Below are 18317 nucleotides of genomic sequence, written 5' to 3'. Positions count from 1 at the left end.
GGCATTAGTGAGCTGAAATGGACTGGTATTGGCCATTTTGAATTAGACAATCATATGGTCAACTACACTGGGAATGACAAGTTGAAAAGGAATAGCATCACATTCATTGTCAAAAAGAACATTTCAAGATCCATCCTGAAGTACAACACTGTCAGTGTTAGTATAATATTCATATGCCTACAAGGAAGACCAGTTAATATGACTATTATTCAAATTTGCACACCAACCACTAAGGCCAAAGATGAAGAAATTGAAGATCTTTACCAACTTCTGCAGGCTGGAATTCATCAAAAATGCAATCAAGATGCATTGATAATTACTGGTGTTTGGAAAGTGAAATTTGGAAACAAAGAAGGATGAGTAGTTGGAAAATATGGCCTTGGTGATAAAAGTGACACCAGAGTGCTCACTTCAGCAGCACATACTAAAATTGGAATGATACGAGAAGAATAGCAGGGCCCCTGCACAAGGATGACACAAAAAGCCATGAAGTATTCCATATTTTTCTAATGGGGATCCCAAGGTTGAGAAGGGGATATGTTGACATGTCATGGGGGTGGCAACCAATGTCACAAAACAATATGTGTATTAATTGTTTAATGTGAAACTAATTTGCTCTGTAAACCCTCATCTAAAATACAAAAAAAAAAAAAAAGACAAACCTCTGTCAACTATGAAAAAAAAAAATGATGCCGGAGGTCACATGATAGAATTTTGCAAGACCAGTGACTTTTTCACTGCAAATACCTTTTTCAGCAACATAAACAGTGACTATCCACATGGACCTAGCTGAATGGAATACGGAGGAATCAAATTGACTACATCTATGGAAACAGACTATAGAGAAGCTTAATATCATCAGTCAGAACAAGGCCAGGGGCTGACAGAGGAACAAACCATCTATTGCTCATATTCAAGTTTAAGCTGAAGCTGAGGAAAATTAGACCAAGTCGATGAGAGCCAAAATACAAACTAGAGTTTATCCCACCTGAATTTAGAGGCTACCTCAAGAATAGATCTGACACATTGAACGTGAATGACTGGTGAGTTGTGGGATGACATCAAGGACATCATACATGAAGAAAGGAAAGGCCATTAAAAAGACAGGAAAGAAAGAAAAGATCGAAATGGGTATCAGAAGAGACTCTGAAACTTGTCTCGAATGTAGAGTAGCTAAAATGAAATGAAGAAAGGATCACACAAAAGAGCTGAACAGATTTGAGAAGACAAAGTAAAGTGTTATAATGAAATGTACAAAGACCTGGAATTAGAAAACCTAAAGGGAAGAACACCTGCGGCATTTCTCAAGCTGAAAGAACTGAAGAAAAAATTCAAGCCTCAAGTTACAATACTGAAGAATTCTATGAGTAAAATATTGAATGACATAGGATGCATCAAAAGAAGATGGAAGGAATACACAGAGTCACTGTACCAAAAATAATTGGTCAGTGTTCAGCCATTTCTGGAGGTAGCATATGATCAAGAATCAATGGTATTGAAGGAAGAGGTCCAACCTGCACCTAAGGCATTGGTGAAAAAACAAGGCTCTAGGAATTGACGGAATACCAACTGAGATGTTTCAACAAAAGGATGCAGCACTGGAGGTGCTCACTTGTTTAAACCAAGAAATTTGGAAGACAGCTACCTGGCCAACCGACTGAGAGAGATCCATATTTGTGCCCATTCCCAAGAAAGGTGATCCAACAGAATGCAGAAATTATCAAACAATATCATTAATATCACACACAAGTAAAATTTTGCTGAAGATCATTCAAAAGCAGTTCCAGCAGTACATCAACAGGGGACTGCCAGAAATTGAAGCAGGATTCAGAAGAGGACGTGGAACAAGGGATATCATTGCTGATGTCAGATGGATCTTGGCCGAAAGCAGAGAATATCAGAATGATGTTTAACTGTTTTACTGATTTTGCTAAGGCTTTCTACTGTGGATCATAACAAAGTATGGATAACATTGAAAAGAATGGGAATTCCAGAACACTTGTGCTCATGAGGAACCTATACATAGAGCAAGAGGCAGTCCTGTGAACAGAACAAGGAGATACTAAAAAACAGGAAAGATGTGCATCAGGGTTGTATCTTTTCTGAGCAAACAACCCAAGATGTTGGACTATGTGAAGAAAAACGCAGTATCAGGATTGGAAGAAGACTCATTAACAACTTGTGATGTGCAGATGACACAACCTTGCTTGCTGAAAGTGAAGAGGACTTGAAGCACTTTCTGATGAAGATCAAAGACTACAACTTTCAGGGTGGATTACACCTCAAAATAAAGAAAACAAAACTCACAACTAGACCAAGAAGCAGCATCATGATAAAGAGAGAAAATACTGAAGTTGTCAAGGATTTAATTTTACTTGGATCCACAATCTATGTCCATGGAAGTTTTGGTCAGGAAATCAAATGATGTATTGCATTAGGCGAATCTGCTGCAAAAGACCTCTTTGAAGCATTAAAAAGCAATGATGTCACTTTGAGGACTAAGGTACGCCTGACCCAAGCCATATTTTCAATCACCTCATATGCATGTGAAAGCTCGACAATGAATAAAGGCTACTGAAGAAGAATTGATGCCTTTGAATTACGGTGTTGGTAAAGAATATTGAATATACCGTAGACTGCCAGAAGAATGAACAAATCTGTCTCGGAAGGAGTACAGCCAGAACGCTCTTTAGAAGCAAGGATGGGGATACTTTGTCTCATGTTCTTTGGATATGTTATCAAGAGATACCAATCCCTGGAGAAGAACATCATGCTAGGTAAAGTTGTAGGGCTAATGGTTTGATTTTGTCTCTTTCTTCTTTTTTGATGTGCCTATTGCTAAAAATTGACCTCTGAGCACTATCTTAGCTCTGTCCCATAGGTTTTGGTATCCTGTGTTTTCATTCTTATTTGATCCCAGGTTTTTTTGATTCCATCTTTGATTTTTTTCTATTACCTGGTGGTTTTTAAGCAAGGTGTTATTCAGTTTCCATGTACTTGATTTTTTTCCTTGCTCTTCCTGTTACTAATTTCTACTTCTATGGCATTGTGATCAGAAAAGATGCTTTGTATTATCTCAATGTTTTGACTGTTGCTTTGTGGCCTAAGATGTGGTCTATTTTGGAGAATGTTTCATGTGCATTGGAGAATATATGCTTTGCTGCTGTTGGGTGGTATATTCTATATACGTTTATGAGATCACGATGGTTGATTGTGGCCTTTAGATCTTCTGTATCTTTGCTAAATTTCTTTCTAGATGCCCTGTCCTTTACAGAGAGTGGTGTGTTGAAGTCATCTACTATTAATGTGGAACTGTCAATTTTTCTTTTCAGTGCTGTCAGAATTTGTTTTATATGTTTTGGAGCCCTGTTGTTGGGTACATAGATATTTATTATGGTTATGTCATCATGGTGGATTGTTCCTTGTCTTTTATGGTGAATATTGTCTTATAGTCTATTTTATCTGAGATTAGTATTGCCACTTCTGCTCTTTTTTGGTTGCTGTTTGCTTGATATATATTTTTGTCATCCTTTGATTTTTAGTATATTTATGTCTGAGGTGTATCTCTTGTAGATAGCGTATTGGTGGATCACTATCTTTTTTTTTAATCCATTCTGTCACTCTTTATGGGTGCGTTTAAGCCATTTACATTTTATGATTATCAATAGCTGTGAGTTTATTGCTATCATTCTGTAGTGCTTTTTTTTTTTTTTTTTCTTTTTTTAATCCATTCTGTCACTCTCTCTTTATGGATGCATTTAAGCCATTTACATTGTGTGATTATCGATAGGTGTGAGTTTATTGCTATCATTCTGTAGTGTTTTTGGGTTTTTTTTTTTTGTGATGCTGATGTTTTCTTTGTTTTGTTACTTTCCTGTGCTGAGTTCCTTTTGGTTGTGAAATTTCTTTTTGTTTCTTTCCTTATTGTAGATTTTGTTTACTGAGACTTTGTTTTTCTTTATTTTGGTAAGTAGGTCTATTAATTTTCTTTGTGGTTACCTTGAAATTTACCTTTATCTTCCTAAGTTTGAACCAGTCTTTTATTCCTTGATAATCACCTTGACTTCCTCTCCATTTGAAAGTTCTTTATCTACACCTTGGTTCTGCCTCTCCCTGGCCAAAGTTTTTAATGACTATTCTGACTTAGACACTCATCTTCCCAAATACCTTCAAAAGCTACTCCAGCTCCTATTTCTTCTCCTCTGAAGTCAAAGTCAACATATTTACTCCTCTACCATTCATTTCCTTGTGACTTGTCATTACTATTTTCAAGTTGGTATTTTCCCTTTAACTAGCTGGGCATGGCCAAGGTCCCAGAGTTATTCCCTAACACTCCGCCTTGATCCCGTGTTCTTGAATAACCTCTTATTGTGAATTTTTTTTCCTCAAGATTTTTGGCTATGGCTTGCTTTAACATTCTACTGAAGGCCCCTGCTTAAACTGAGGTGGTCTTTGATCTCCTTTTTCTAAACTAGTATTTACTTACCAATTCTTTTTGTGTGTCTCCCATATGAGTACTTTTTCCTCTGCCTTTTTCTATTCTCCTTGAGAAAAACTGGGGAATAACTTTTCATTGTTAGTATGCCTCTTTTACTATATAGTTTTTTTTTTTTTTTTCTCTATTAGATAGTGTGATGTTTTTGAGTAGGGATTCATGTAACTAGGAAAAAGGAAAAACCAATCAATTCCTTAATATAATGCTGTAATTGGTTACTAAAAACATAAAAACAAAAAATGTACAATGGGTGATACATTTTAGCCAAGATCAAGTATTATTTTTAAAATATTAAGAGTATTTTAAAATCAATGGTCACATATAACTGACAAGTTTTTGAAAAGAAACTTTTTAGGGTACATTTTGTCTTTTGTAGCCAAAAATAAAAGAATGAATATTTTTAGTGTCAACTTTCCCTAAAGTCATTTTCTCACATACATGTTTTATCTCCTCTTGGATAGACTGTCATATAGAGTATAACACTGAGTCATGCATTGTAAGTTACTTACTGAAATGTAAAGCAAAAATATTATTTCCGCCATTTCTGTATTCCTTTCAGTCATATACATTTTATTGCCATTCACCTTATAATCTTGCATTGCCATAATCATGTAGAAGCAGTGGTTAAATGGTTAAAAGATTGGGCTTTGGAGTTAGATGTCCTGGATTGAAATCCTAGCTCTGCCTCTTCCTAGCTATGTAGCCTTTCACAAATTATTAAATATTTCCATGCCTTAGTTTCTGCATCTGTAAAATTGGTGTGAAATGAAATACTATGTGTAAAGATTAAAACTGTGTCTAGGTCACAGTAAGAGCTTAATAAATGTTAATCTCTATCATTTATGGCCTTTCTTTGGTGTGTGTGGCATCTGTTTAGGCACCATGACAGACATTGTTAGTTGCCTATCCAGTAGCCATTCTCCTTCCTTCCTTCTTGCAGGCAGAATTCATCTTCCACTTCAGAAGCCAAAAATGCCCAATGCTCATTTTTCCAAACCTCCCTCATGTTGGGGCATGAGTATTTAACCTGACCCTGGCCAACAGGGTCTAAGGAATACTCTGTTGGCAGAAGGGAGCTACAGGAGAAGGAGGTGGCAGTGTTGCTACGGTTTATGGAAAAGACTTTTCTCCCTAAAAAAAGGAGAAATGTCTAGAAAGATCCACCCCCTCCCTTTTTCCTGTAATGGTGCCAGAAGCTGAGGCAGCCTCTGTGACTGTAAGGTGAAAGTTGAGGAGGGCAGCTAACAAGCAAAGGGTAATAAAGCTGAAAGGTAAGAAGAGCTTGGGGCCCTGATGACACTGGTGGCTGCTGAGCCAACCCCAGGACTGCTAAGGTCTTACTGTGTGAAGCAGTGAAAGCTCCTATTATTTAAGCCATCTTTAGTTGGGTATCCTGTTACTGCCAGTCCACAACTATTAAGTAAAAAAGATACTTCAGAAAATAGCACTGGCATTTTCAGAAAGTGCCAATCAATGTTTGGAAACATGCACATAAATTGGCTTAATCTATAAACTAAATGATATCTTGATGAACAAATTAGTAGTATTTTCAGCCCCAATGCAAAATTTTGATCACTGACTGATTTTCTCTTCCAGACAAAAAATCTTGTTTGGCCTCAACAAGGAAGGGGAAAAAAGACCTACTGAAAAATGCCTGTCCAAAGTAGACAAGCCTGTTTTGTTTTGTTAAAAAAAAGGAGAAAAATCAATGCTAATTCTCTAGCTTTTGTGAGCCTTTCTCATGTGCTCACTATGCTAATTTCTATTTAAGCTTATGTCTCTAAAGGATCACATTCTATCTTCTAGTGAATAGCTGTCTTCATATTTGGTACCTAGGAGTCCATGATTTTCTGCGGCTTCCTTAAATGGTTAACTATCAAATTAATTTCTGGGTACATTAGTGAATTTTCAAGCAATACCAGAATAAAATAGTGTCTCTATGCTCTATGGTGGTGTAGTGGTTAAGTGCTACAGCTGCTAACCTAAAGGTTGGCAGTTCAAATCCACCGGCGCTCCTTGGAAACTCTACGGGGCAGTTCTACTCTGTCCTATAGGGTCGCTATGAGTCAGAATCGACTCGACCGCAGTGGGTTTTTATGTTCTATGGAAACCCTGGTGGCGTAGTGGTTAAGTGCTACGGCTGCTAACCAAAGGGTCAGTAGTTCGAATCTGCCAAACGCTCCTTGGAAACTCTACGGGGTAGTTCTACTCTGTCCTATAGGGTCGCTATGAGTCAGGATCAGCTCGATGGCACTGGGTTTGGTTTTTTGGTTTGGTATATGCTCTATGACCACATGGCATCTTTATGCCATGAGACTTAAATTGCTTACTTTATATTGTTAAGGTGTTTAATAGCTAAACAGAACCAAACAGTAATATATTTTAAAAAGGAAATTTCATACTCAGGCATCATTTTCCCTTGGTCAGCCAAAGAAATACTAATGTCCCAGAAGTTAGAATATTGAGTTTAAAACACAAGAATAAGCAGTGTTATTTTCTGATCTAAAAATTGCCTATGTAATATATTAAGTATTCCATACATGAGTTAATTTCCTTGGTCAGACAAAGAAATACCAATGTCCCAGAAGATAAAATATTGAGTTTGAAACATAAGAATAAGCAGTTTTATTTTCTGATCTAAAAATTGGCTGTGTAATATATTAAATGTTTCATACATGAGGTAATAATTTCCTTGAGTGTAGACACTGAACATATACTACAGCTTGGGCTAAATTTTGAAAGTGTTTATTTAACTGGCTAAACATTCTGGATTTTTGCAGGCTATGGCAATTACTGGAATCATTTGTAGTTCATAATGAAAAGTAGGGTCACATATGCTATTTTCCTTTTTTCAAAATTTCCAACTTCCATGGAAAATACCTGGATGAAAACAGATGATCATTCTTGATTTTAAATCATGGACTTTGCACTTTAAAACAATCACTGCTTATTAAAACTTACCATTTATAGGGCACTTAACAGTTATCAAAAAATATGACCTCAGACATCACAACAATCCTATCAGATGAGTAAAATTATCCTTTAATATTTTTTCTTAATAATTTTTATTGTGCTTTAAGTGAAAGTTTACAAATCAAGTCAGTCTCTCACACAAAAAACCGTATACCCCTTGCTACACACTCCCAATTACTCTCCCACTAATGAGACAGCCCGCTCTCTCCCTGCACTCTCTCTTTTCCTGTCCATTTCACCGGCTTTTAACACCCTCCACCCTCTCATCTCCCCTCCAGGCAGGAGATGCCAACATAGTCTCAAGTGTCCGCCTGATCCAAGAAACTCGTCCTCACCAGCATCCCTCTCTAACCCATCATACAGTCCAATCCATGTCTGAAGAGTTGGCTTCGGGAATGGTTCCTGTCCTGGGCTAACAGAAGGTCTGGGGGCCATGACCACCGGGGTCCTTCCAGTCTCAGTCAGACCATTAAGTCTGGTCTTACGAGAATTTGGGGTCTGCATCCCACTGCTCTCCTGCTCAATCAGGGGTTCTCTGTTGTGTTCCCTGTCAGGGCAGTCATTGGTTGTAGCCGGACACCATTTAGTTCTTCTGGTCTCAGGATGATGTAGTCGCTGGTTCATGTGGCGCTTTCTGTCTCTTGGGCTCGTAATCGCCTTGTGTCCTTGGTGTTCTTCATTCTCCTTTGATCCTGGGGGGTTGCGACCAATTGATGCATCTTAGATGGCTGCTTGCTAGCGTTTAAGACCCCAGACACCACTCTTCAAAGTGGGACGCAGAATGTTTTCTTAATAGATTTTATTATGCCAATTGACTTAGATGTCCCCTGAAACCATGGTCCCCAAACCCCTGCCCCTGCTACACTGGCCTTCGAAGCATTCAGTTTATTCAGGAAACTTCTTTGCTTTTGGTTTAGTCCAATTGTGCTGACCTCCCCTGTTTTGTGTGCTGTCTTTCCCTTCACCTAAACTAGTTCTTAAAAAAAAAAAAAAAAAAAACTAGTTCTTATCTACTATCTAATTAGTGAACACTCCCACCCTCCCTCCCTCCCTCCCTCCCTCCCCCATCTCATAACCACAAAGGAATGTTTTCTTCTCAGTTTAAACTATTTCTCAAGTTCTTATAATAGTGGTCTTATACAATATTTGTCCTTTTGCAACTGACTAATTTCACTCAGCATAATGCCTTCCAAGTTCCTCCATGTTATGAAATGTTTCACAGATTCCTCACTGTTCTTAATCGATGCGTAGTATTCCATTGTGTGAATATACCATAATTTATTTATCCATTCCTCTGTTGATGGGCACCTTGGTTGCTTCCATCTTTTTGCTATTGTAAACAGTGCTGCAATAAACATGGGTGTGCATATATCTGTTCGTGTAAAGGCTCTTATTTCTCTAGGACATATTTCAAGGAGTGGGATTGCTGGATCGTATGGTAGTATTATTTCTAGCTTTTTAAGGAAGTCCTAAATCAATTTTCAAAGTGGTTGTACCATTTGACATTCCCACCAGCAGTGTAGAAGTGTTCCAATCTCTCTACAGCCTCTCCAGCATTTATTATTTTGTGTTTTTTGGATTAATGCCAGCCTTCTTCTGTTGGAGTGAGATGAAATCTCATTGTAGTTTTGATCTGCATTTTTCTAATGGCTAATGATCATGAACATTTCCTCATGGCTTCTTTAGTGAAGTGTCTATTCATATCTTTTGCCCATTTTTTAATTGTGTTACTTGTCTTTTTGCAGTTGAGTTTTTGCAGTATCATATAGATTTTAGAGATCAGGCGCTGATCAGAAATGTCATAGCTAAAAACTTTTTCCCAGTCTGTAGGTAATCTTTTTACTCTTTTAGTAAAGTCTTTGGATGAGCATAAGTGTTTGCATTTTAGGAGCTCCCAGTTATCTAGTTTTTCTTCTACATTCTTTATAATGTTTTCTATACTGTTTATGCCATGTATTAGGGCTCCTAACATTGTCCCTATTTTTTGTCCCATGATCTTTATCGTTTTAGATTTTATATTTAGGTCTTTGATCCATTTTGAGTTAGTCTTGTGCATGGAGTGAGGTATGGGTCTTGTTTCATTTCTTTGCAGATGGATATCCAGTTATGCCAGCACCATTTGTTAAAAAAGACTATCTTTCCCCCATTTAACTGTTTTGGAGCCTTTGTCAAATATCAGCTGCTCATATGTGGATGGATTTATGTCTGGATTATCAATTCTGTTCCGTTGGTCCATGTATCTGTTGTTGTACCAGTACCAGGCTGTTTTGACTACTGTAGCAGTAGAATAGGTTCTAAAATCAGGTAAAGTAAGGCCTCCTACTTTGTTCTTCTTTTTCAGTAATGCCTTATTTATCCAGAGCCTCTTTCCCTTCCATATGAAGTTGGTGATTTGTTTCTCCATCTCATTAAAGAATGTCATTGGGGTTTGGATCGGAATTGCAGTAAATGTATAGATCGCTTTCGGTAGAATACACGTTTTTATAATATTAAGTCTTCCTATCCACAAGCAAGGTATGTTCTTCCACTTACGTGAGTCTCTTTTGGTTTCTTGGAGAAGTGTACTGTGGTTTTTTTTTTCTATAAGTCTTTTACATCTCTGGTAAGATTTATTCCTAAGTATTTTGTCTTCTTGGGGGCTACTGTAAATGGCATGGATTTGGTGATTTCCTCTTCGATGTTCTTTTTGTTGGTGTAAAGGAATCAAACTGATTTTTGTATGTTTATCTTGTATCCCAATACTCTGCTGAACTCTTCTATTAGTTTCAGTAGTTTTCTGGAGGATTCCTTAGGGTTTTCTGTGTATAAGATCATGACGTCTGCAAATAGAGATGCTTTTACTTCTTCCTTGCCAACCTGGATGCCCTTTATGTCTTTATCTAGCCCAATTGCGGTGGCTAAGACCTCTAGCACAATGTTGAATAAGAGTGGTGTTAGAGGGCATCCTTGGCTGGTTCCCGATCTCAGTGGCAATGTTTTCAGGCTCTCTCCATTAGGGTGATGTTGGCTGTTGGCTTTGTATAAATGCCCTTTATTATGTTGAGAAATTTTCCTTCTAGTCCTATTTTGCTGAGAGTTTTTATTATAAATGGGTGTTGAACTTTGTCAAATGCCTTTTTTGCATCAATTGATAAAATCATGTGATTCTTGTCTTTTGTTTTATTTATGTGCTGGATTACATTGTTTTTCTAATGTTGAACCATCCCTGCATACCTGGTATGAATCCCACTTGGTCATGGTGAATTATTTTTTTGATATGTTGTTGAATTCTATTGGCTAGAATTTTGTTGAGGATTTTTGCATCTACATTCATGAGGGATATAGGTCTATAATTTTCTTTTCTTGTGGTGTCTTTACCTGGTTTTGGTATCAGGGATATGGTGGCTTCACAGAATGAGTTTCGTAGTACTCCATTTTTTCTATGCTCTGAAATAACTTTAGTAGTAGTAGTGTTAACTCTTCGTGGAAAGTTTGGTAGAACTCTGCAGTGAAGCCATCTGGACAAGGGCTTTTTTTTGTTGGGAGTTTTTTGATTACTTTTTCAATGTCTTCTTTTGTTATGGGCCTGTTTAGTTGTTCTACTTCTGTTTGTGTTAGTTTAGGTAGGTAGTGTGTTTCTAGGAATTCATCCATTTCTTCTAGGTTTTCAGATTTGTTTGAGTATAGTTTTTCATGGTAATCTGATATGATTCTCTTAATTTCAGTTGGGCCTGTTGTAATATCGCCCATCTCATTTCTTATTTGGGTTATTTGCTTCCTTTCCTGTTTTTCTTTTGTCAGTTTGGCCAGTGGTTTATCAATTTTGTTGATTTTTTCAAAAAAACAGCTTTTGGTCTTGTTAATTCTTTCAATTGTTTTTTTTGCTTTCTATTTCATTTAGTTCTGCCCTAATTTTTATTATTTGTTTTCTTCTGGTGCCTGTGGGTTTCTTTTGTTGCTCTATTTGTTCAAGTTGTAGGGATAATTCTTTGATTCGAGTCCTTTCTTCTTTTTGGATGTGTGCATTTATTGATACAAACTGGCCTCTGAGCACCGCTTTTGCTGTGTCCCAATGGTTCTGATAGGAAGTGTTTTAATTTTCATCGGATTCTTTGAATTTCTTTCTTCCATCCTTAATGTCTTCTATAATCCAGTCTTTTTTGAGCAGGGTATTATTCGGTCTCCAAGTTTTTGATTTCTTTTCCCTGCTTTTCCTATTATTGATTTCCACTTTTATGGCCTTATGGTCAGAGAAGATGCTTTGTAATATTTCATTGTTTTGGATTCTGCTAAGGCTTGCTTTATGACCTAATATGTGGTCTATTCTAGAGAATGTTCCACGTGCACTAGAAAAGAAAGTATACTTGGTTACTGTTGGGTGGAGTGTTCTGTATATGTCTACGAGGTCAAGTTGGTTGATTGTGGCATTTAGATCTTCCGTGTCTTTATTGAGCTTCTTTCTGGATGTCCTGTCCTTCACCAAAAGTGGTGTGTTGAAGCCTCCTACTATTATTGTGGAGCTGTCTATCTCACTTTTCAATGCTAATAGAGTTTGTTTTATGTATCTTGCAGCCCTGTCATTGGGTGCATAAATATTTATTATGGCTATATCATCTTGGTGTATTGTCCCTTTAATCATTATATAGTGTCCTTCCTTATCCTTCATGATGGATTTAACTTTAAAGTCTATTTTTTCGGAAATTAATATTGCCACTCCTGCTGTTTTTTGATTGTTGTTTGCTTGATATATTTTTTTCCATCCTTCGAGTTTTAGTTTGTTTGTGTCTCTAAGTCTAAGGTGTGTCTCTTGTAGGCAGCATAAAGCTGGGTCTTGTTTTTTAATCCATTCTGCCACTCTCTGTCTCTTTATTGGTGCATTTAGTCCATTTACATTCAGGGTAATTATGGATAGGTATGAATTTAGTGCTATCATTTTGATGTCTTTTTTTGTGTGTTGTTGACAGTTTCTTTTTCCCACTTCATTTTATGTGCTGAGATTTTCTTTATATATTGTCCTTTCCTCATATTTGTTGTTTATTTTGTTTCTGTTTAGTCTGTGCTTTTCCCTTGTATTTTCTTTTGATGAGTAGGATAGTTTGTCTCCTTTGTGGTTACCTTATTATTTACCCTATTTTTCTAAATTTAAAACTAACTTTTATTTCTTTGTATTGCCGTATTTTCCTCTCCATATGGAAGGTGTATGATTACATTTCTTAGTCCCTCTTTATTATTTTGTCTTCTTTTATATAATAACATCACCATTGCCCTATGTTGGGCTTTTTTTTTTAAAAAAAAAATCTTGCTTTGTTTTTTTGCATTTCCCTGTCTGGGTTGACTTCTGGTTGCTCTGCCCAGTGTTCTAGTCTTGGGTTGATACCTGATATTATTGATTTTCTAACCAAAGAACTCCCTTTAGTATTTCTTGTAGTTTTGGTTTGGTTTTTACGAATTCCCTCAACTTTTGTTTATCTGGAAATGTCTTAATTTCACCTTCATATTTAAGACACAGTTTTGATGGATATATGATTCTTGGCAGGCAATTTTTTTCCTTCAGTTTTTTAAATATGTCATCCCGTTGCCTTCTTGCCTGCATGGTTTCTGCCGAGTAGTCCGAGCTTATTCTTATTGGCTCTCCTTTGTAGGTGACTTCTTTTATCCCTCACTGCTCTTATAATTGTCTCTTTATCTTTGGTTTTGGCAAGCTTAATTATAATATGTCTTGCTGACTTTCTTTTAAGATCTACCTTATATGTAGTTCGATGAGCATCTTGGATAGATATCTTCTCATCTTTCAGGACATCAGGGAAGTTTTCTGCCAACAAATCTTCAACAATTCTGTCCGTATTTTCTGTTATCCCTCCCTGTTGTGGTACTCCAATCACTCGTAGGTTATTTCTCTTGATAGAGTCCCACATGATTCTTAAGTTTTCTTTTTTTTTGAATTCTTTTGTGATTTTTCTTCAAATATATTAGTGCCAAGTGATTTATCTTCGAGTTCAGAAATTCTAGCTTCTACTTGCTCAATTCTGCTCCTCTGACTTTCTATTAAGTTGTCTAATTCTATAATTTTATTGTTAATCTTACGAATTTCTGATTGCTGCCTATGGATTTTTCTAGCTTATTAAACTTTTCATTATGTTTCTGAATAATCTTTCTAATTTCTTCAGTTGCTTTATCTGTGTTCCTTAGCTTGTTCTGCGTATTGCCTCATTTCCTTCCTGATGTCTTGAAGGGTCCTGTATATTTAACTTTTGTATTCTGCATCTGGTAATTCCAGGAATGCAGTTTCATGTAAAAGATCCCTGGATTCTTTGAGAGCCCATTGAGGCGATCATGGCCTGTTTCTTTACATGACTTGATATTTACTCTTGTCTCTGAGCCATCTATATGTTATTGTATTAGTTTATGCTTGCTTACTGTGTCATAGCTGCTTGTTTTGTTTTGGTATACCCCAGGGGTTGCTTGAGTGAGCTAGCTTGATTATTTTCACCTTTGGAGCTCTGGTGTCCTGTCCCCAGCTGGCTAGAGCTGTTATCAGGTATATCAGTCTAGGAGTCCATTCAGTTTTCTTGTATGAATTCAGCTCAGGTTTCCAGGTAGCTGATATCAAGTGTGTGGTATAGGCTCAGTCCTACAGTCTTAGAGGGGCAGGGGTAATTGGCGTATATACCGGTATCTGATTGCAGCAGGGGGTCACGCTCTGAACAAGGTAGGGGGCTGAGAACCGACCCCCAATTGTCTCTGAGGAAAACGCATCTCTGTCTCCTACAGCGTGCTGGTGGGTGGGTTCTGCAGATGGGCCATGGGCACCCAAAGTTTTTGGTTGTAAGGACTGGGAGGTGCCAGTTATCTTTGGATGCCTGTTGCGGGTGGCTGGGTGACCTGAGTGGAGCTACTAGTCCTTAGGTCCCTGTTGTGGATAGGTGAGGACCTTGTTTAATAGGGAAAGCAATGGCAAATGTCAAACACCCACCTCTCCACCGCACAGCTGAAATGGTTGGAGTTGGCCAACAAGGGCCTATTCTCCTGAAATAGGTCCACACAGGTCCCTCCAGAAGGGAAAGTTGCTCAAGGTTCACGGATGGTTTATGCCTGGACAGGAGCCGCTTCTGTCCTAAGCACCCCTGGTTAATGGAGCTAGCAAATTATCTTTTCCCCCTGGTTTCAAGTTCTTTCCTTCCCCAAGGCCGGGAGGATGGCTCTAGGTGCTCACCAGGGTCTATCTCAGGCCCAGTGATTCAGCCACGGAAGCCAGCTTGGGGGCGGGGGGGGAGTGTGTGTGTGTGTGTGTAGTAAAACATACACAAGTACTTAGCTTTTGCCGAGAGCACACTTTTCTCAGGTTCCGGAGGTGTGAGTGGGCTGTGTGGCTGGCTGCTTCTCCCTGAGGAAACTGTGGCCTAACGCTAGGACCAGCCTGCCACTGCCGCCACAGCCATAGCCACTCTGGGAATGGTGACTGAGGGCTCCCTGCAATTCAGGTTTGGTAAGTCCTCTCCACTTCTGAACGGCCTCTTCCTCCCCCTGCCCCTTAGTTCATTGTCTAAGCTTGCCTTTGATGCTCAGGGCTCCCAGCTTGTCACAGATATACTCATTTCACTTGTTTTTTCGGGTCTTTGTTGTAGAGGGGTTGACAAAAGCATCTGTCTATTCTGCCATCTTGGTCCACCCCCCTCTTTAATATTTTTAATGACAAAAACAATGTCCAAAAAAGTAAACTAAGTTACCTAAGACTTGTACCTAGAAAACATGAATACAGGTTGGTCTGATTCCAAAGCCTTACTGTTAACTACTACGTTATATAATAATCCATCTCAACCCAACACCATGCCACCCCCAGCCCACCCCCAAAGTATATTGCTAGTGCAGAACTGGGGTAGTTGCCCTTCTGCTTCGTTTTAGTAAGGACCTCCTTTCAACAATAGGCACCTATTTACTCTAGTAAAAGAGATGTCTGTCTGTTCCCCAGGACTTTGCAGAGTCCTTGCTTGACTTACCCTGTAGACAATCACTGTTGTAGTAAATCAGGTCTAAAGATGTTACTTTGAGGACTAAGGTGCATTTGACCCAAGCCATGGCCTTATCATAAACATGCGAAAGCCAGATAATGAAAAAGGAAGACAGAAGAACTGATGTGTTTGGACTGTGGTGTTGGGGACGAATATTGAATATACTGTGGATTGCCAAAAGAACAAATCAATCTCAAAAGAAAAACAACCAGAATGTTCCTTAGAAGTGAGGATGGTGAGACTTTGACTCACTTACTTTGGACACATCATCAGGAAAGACCAAATTCTAGACAAGATCATTATGTTTGGTAAAGTAGAGGCCAACAAAAATGAGGGAGACCCTCAGTGAGTTGGATTGACACAATAGCAGCAGAAGTGGATTCAAACATACTAACAATCGTGAAGATGTCACAGCATTGGGCAATGCCTCACTCTGTTATACAGAAGGTCGCCATGTGTTAGAGCTGACTTGATGGCAATTAACAACAACAATGTAATTTTAACACTTAAGTAAAAATACAGTAATCAAGGGAATATGATATTGGCATACATTTAGGTTACTGATTATTGGAACAGAATGAAAAGTCCGGAAATAGACCCACACATATGTGGTCTAATCATTTTCAACTAAAGCACTAAGTAAGTTCAATGGGGGAAAATCTTTTAAACAAATGGTGGTGGGACAACTGGATATCTGTATAGACCAAAATGAACCTTGACCCCAATTCATTCCTTATAAAAAATCAATTCAAGATGAATCATAGACTTAAATATAAAAGCTTAGAATCATGAATCTTCTAGAAGAAAACACAGAATATCTTTACAAACTTGCAGTGGTGAACCACTAACCATAAAAGGAAGAATATTAATTTAGATTGTATCCAAATTTAAAGTTTATGCTTATTAAAATACCATTAAGAAAATGAATAGACAAGATACAGGCTGGGAGAAAATATTCACTATATGTATCTGACAAAAGACTTTTTCAGAACATAAAAGTCAATAAAAAAAGATACAAAAGACTTGAACAACACTTCATAAAAGATATACAGATGGTCACTAACTATAAAAAAAAAAAGGCACTCAGCATCATTAGTTATCAGGGAAATGCAAATTAAAATCTCAATGAGATAACCACCTCAAACCCACTAAAGCCATTGACTCTTTGCTGCTGAATGGATTTTGACTCACAGCAATCCTATAAGACAGACTAGAACTGCCCCATACGCTATCCAAGGCTGTAATTTTTATGGAAACAGACTGCTACATCTTTCTCCGGAGGAGCAATTGGTGAGTTTGAACTGCCATCTTTGGGTTAGCAGTCAAGCACTTAACCACTGCGCCACCAGGGGTCCTTTCACACCCACTAGAAAAAAAAAGAATAGCTAAAATAAAAAAGGTGGCTGTAACAAATACTGACAAGAATGTGAAGCAAGTGGAACCTTCATACGCTGCTGGCACAACCACTTTGGAGATGGGGCTGGCATTTTCTTATAAATATACATATATACCCCATGATCTAGCAATTCCACCACTAAGTAAGAAAAATGAAAACATGTGTTCATAAAATACCTTTTCCAACAATGTTTATAGCAGCCTTACTTACAATAAATGAAAACAACCTACATGTCTATCAACAACAGAACTGATTAATAAATTGTAATATAGTCTAATACAGTCATACAATGGCAACATTCAGTAATAAAAAGGAACAAACTACTAATACATGCAACATGGGTTGATCTAAAAATATTATTTTGGGTGAAAGGAGCCAGACACAAAAGAATATATGCTGCACAATTCCATATTTATGAAAATCAAAAACCCAAAACCAAACCGATAGCCGTCAGATTGATTCCAACTCATATCCTGTAAAACTAAGGACAGGCAAAATTAACCTATTTGTTGTTGTTAGGTGCCATTGAGTTGTACATTGGTACAGCTTGAAAGTAACCTATGGTGACAAGAATTAGAAAGTAATTGTTTCGGTGTGGGAGTATGAGGGTAGTTTTGGTTAACTGGAGAAAAACATACAAGGAAACTTTCTGTGTTGATGTAAATATTCAAGATCTTATTTGGGTAATGATTCCACGTGTATATACAATCGTCAAAACTCATATTCTGAACACTTAATATATGTGCACTTTAAAACTTTAGTGAATGTAAATTATATCTCAATTTAAAACTCATGAATTAGTTATTGAAGACAAGCCTTTGATGGACCTAGTGGCTACAGATCTATTATGGCAGGAATGAAAAATACAAATATTGTGGGGTGGGTTTGCTACTTATGACTGCACTAGGATGACTTTGTCTTACATACTTCGGACATGTTATCAGGAGGGAACAGTACTTGATGAAGCACATCACGCTTGGTAAAGTAGAGGGTTAGCGAAAAGGAGGAAGACCCACAATAAAATGGACTGACACAGTGGCTGCAACAATGGGCTCAAGCATAATGATTGTGAGGATGGCTCAGGGCCAGGCAGTGTTTCATTCTATTGTACATAGGGTCACTATGAGTCAGAACCGACTAAAAGGTACCTAACAACAACAGAATGTTTAAAGAAAAATATGATAAGCTCAGAGGTTCACAGAGCTTCCATGATTGCCTTACACTTTTATCTTTATTAGTTGCTGGCATGACATATCCAAATCAAGTACTGATGTTGTGAAGAGCTGACTTAAAAAGTAAGCAGAATAAACAGCTTCACCAGCTGTTATGTGAAAAATGAAGACATTGATTGGGAAGGAGTTGGATCTTGAGAAGTGTTATGGAGATGTGGGCTTCAGTGGTTCTGCCATCGTAACACACAAACCCTAGAGAGCTTTCTGCTGTCTGAAGAACTTTTCCTTCCCAG

At 37.8% G+C, this 18317-nt stretch overlaps 1 non-coding gene across 1 annotated transcript; it reads left to right on the top strand.

Annotated features, from left to right (window-relative positions):
- The first annotated feature begins 404 nt into the window (after nt 1-404).
- LOC126074119 (U6 spliceosomal RNA) lies at nt 405-506 on the top strand. Its single transcript, XR_007516927.1, has one exon. It is a non-coding gene; the product is annotated as a U6 spliceosomal RNA (small nuclear RNA).
- Nucleotides 507-18317: the final 17811 nt, after the last annotated feature.

The sequence above is a fragment of the Elephas maximus genome, chromosome 3 (genome assembly GCF_024166365.1).
Source record: "Elephas maximus indicus isolate mEleMax1 chromosome 3, mEleMax1 primary haplotype, whole genome shotgun sequence".
Classification (NCBI taxonomy): domain Eukaryota; kingdom Metazoa; phylum Chordata; class Mammalia; order Proboscidea; family Elephantidae; genus Elephas; species Elephas maximus.
The sequence above is the reverse complement of the archived record's forward strand: the minus strand, read 5'-3'. Positions and strand labels throughout refer to the sequence as shown.